This window comes from Amphimedon queenslandica, unplaced genomic scaffold, assembly GCF_000090795.2.
Source record: "Amphimedon queenslandica unplaced genomic scaffold, v1.1 AMPQUscaffold_12843, whole genome shotgun sequence".
NCBI lineage: Eukaryota > Metazoa > Porifera > Demospongiae > Haplosclerida > Niphatidae > Amphimedon > Amphimedon queenslandica.
Genome location: NW_003546921.1, coordinates 10,719 through 13,759, shown reverse-complemented (window position 1 = coordinate 13,759; position 3,041 = coordinate 10,719).

The following is a 3,041-nucleotide window of genomic DNA, read 5'->3' as shown; positions in this document are numbered from 1 at the left end:
AGCTCATTAGTCCCCATGTATCCTGCACAACATGTCTTTAGCAGCTGCAATAATTCAACATCTAGTTCAGAAAAGAAACACTTTAAAACAGTTTTCATTGTGTTGATTATTTTAGTAGGAGGAATTTCACAGAAAGTAACAAATAATATAGTTTTCTTATTGCTGGTGAGTACTGTTTACCATTGCACTTTGTTTCAAACACGAAGCTCATTGATTCTTTTTCAAAAATTACAGCAGTGGCATCAGTACTAATTGATAACTCCTGAACTGAAGAAAGACCTTCAGATACCTCAGAAATTCTGCTTCTAATTCTTTCAATCTTTCAGCAGTTGAGTTATAATCAGCTAATGTACCTCTATTTGAATTTTGTAGGAATGAAACTTTCTTCTATGCTGCTGTCTTACATTTTGCTGTAACTTTTAATTAGTCCAAAGCTTCTCTTAATGTCAGCTGTGCGTTGTTTAACTCTCTTTTCGCTTCGTCACATTGCTTTTTTATTTCTTCCAGATCTAAAATTAAGGTTTGATTAAACTCCATGCACTCTTTTACCTCAGACAGCAAATAAGCATTGGGTTCAAATCTATGCTTTACAATTGAGTAACATACACACTGAGATAGGACCAGCCCCTCAATGAATAGATATGCATTATCTGGTCAATACAATTTGGTTGATATCTATTATAGAGTAAAACTTTCCTGTTGAGGATTTTGTTGATGGGGCCATTTCTTCAGGAAAGGGTATAAGTCTTGATATAAATCACGGTCAAGAATCCCTCTGAGACTCCAAGATAGTGGCTTGTCATTTTCAGTTTGATCAAAGACTGTACCTAACAAATCTTCACTTAAACCATATGACACAAGCTGACTAGGAAAAGTGAGATTGGTACATATAATTAAAAATTATGTAAAATTGATGAAATTACTTTTATGCAATATTTAACACTTCACATACTAGAGTCATTCGATTTCAAGGTAACCACTTCTTTCTTCTGTATAATGAAAGTGGTGTACAACTAAGTTTACTGGTTCCCCTTAACGAAGAATTTGTTGGTGCCACTGAGCTGCATTATAGAAGCTCTGTGGTCCAACTACAACAGTGGGATAGCGCGTCTGGAACAAAGTATATAAAACCTCTAAAACACTCGAATTTTTGATGGACAACAATCCTCTGCCTCCTCCAACAGTTCTATCATATTTGCTAAAGTTGGAGCTCCTATAAAATGAGATAATCCATAACATACACGTACGTGTACAGAAAGCTATTAAATTACATGGTAGGGTTGCTGTAGCCATGACCTAGTGTAGGAATGAAACATTAATTTTCAATTCAGGCTTTTAAATCAAAATGTAAAGCACCGCCCACTAAAAATGGCTACCTTACCACAATCATCAGCTGCCCAGCTAGTAAACAATGCTGAATTAGCTTGCAATATTTATCATGCATGCTATTGTCAATGATGTTCAAAATGTCAGATTGAGGAAAGATTTTGACTGCTAATTAGGGAGAGGAGGTGCGCATTTAACACACATGGTCCAGTCACCAAGTGACCAAATCGTTTGAAAATTCTCCAAACCAAGGTTTCTTGTGTGTGAGTCACTAACCTTTGGAAACAGTGCTTCCACAGCTAATGTACTGCCATGCCGTTGACTAACTCTTGTGCTGAGTTGGAGTTTTAAATTTAACCCTTTCATGGATACCACAAGAAGAAAGCAAAAATTTCTAAATAACTCAGAAGGAAAAGTAAAGAGTTTGGTTTTAACTTTTTTTTCACAAAACAAGGTGAAATAGTTTTCATTAGTGAAAAAAAAGGTTTTTTGCATTTTCATTTTTTTGTTGCACACCCTAACTTGACACCATAGATAATAGAGTAAATGAAAGGGATTGGAAACGGAAGCGTGGGTGTGGGCAAACCTCCATTTATTTGTATTGTTGCTAAGTAAACAGAGGATGGTTGGGATTTTTGACCAATTTTGGAGTAAAAAACTGGGATTTTCTTGCTTTAATCTTGAATAACTCCGAGAGAATACAATTCATGCAAACAAAACTCACACAACACTAACCAATGTTTATGCTTTTTATTAATTTTTTTGTTTAGTAAATCAATACGTGCATTAGTAGCCGTGTCACTCTTTAACTAGAAACACCATCTTTTCCCCCTCTGAGAGACTCATTTTGATCTTGAGCTACAAATAAGTATAACCATTTTAAAGAGCTTGAAATCTATGGAATGAGCTGACTTGCATATTGATACAATGAAGCTTGAGTGTTTTACGAACGATAAAGTGTTTCAAAAACAGGCGACTTTGTGTACCTCTAACTGGTTGCAAAATGGCTTTTTGGAGATAAAGACCTTGCTGCAGGTAGCTTTAAAAATTCTATGTGGAATAGGCTATATATCAAAAGAAAGCGCAATCCTGGAGCAGCACAAATTTCCTTCGAAATCCTGCCAGAGCAACTTCACCAATGGAGGAGATGGGGAATCAATCAAAACACTGATGGTTGTCACGTGGTAACCGAACCTGCATTTCCTTTTGCTAACCCCGTTTCCAATCCCTTTCATTTACTCTATTGTCTATGTTGACACCTAGTCAGAAATGATATTAACCACTTAACACTACAATACTACACTTTAACTGCATTATACGATGCAACATAAATACTATAATCAATACTGTATCATATCATTATTAATAATAAAAATAAGTCATTAAAGGAATGGATTAATCACCAATCTGCCCCAAATGACATCATGTTTAGCCAAGCACACAGACAGGAAGTAATATTGCAGGAAGCAAAAAGGGCATTTTTGAAAGCTCATATCTCAGTGAATAATTTTTTTCAACAATGGCAGTTGTCAAACTTCATTAAAAGTTCAGGCAATCATATTAAGCCAATAAAATAAATACCTCAAAAAATCATTTCAGTTACCCTTTAGGCTTATCATTAATTTTTAAAAGATTTTGATATTTTAAAATTGAGTAATTGTATCTTTGTGTATACATGTACATGTATCTCTTAATAATAATAGTGCTATTATTAT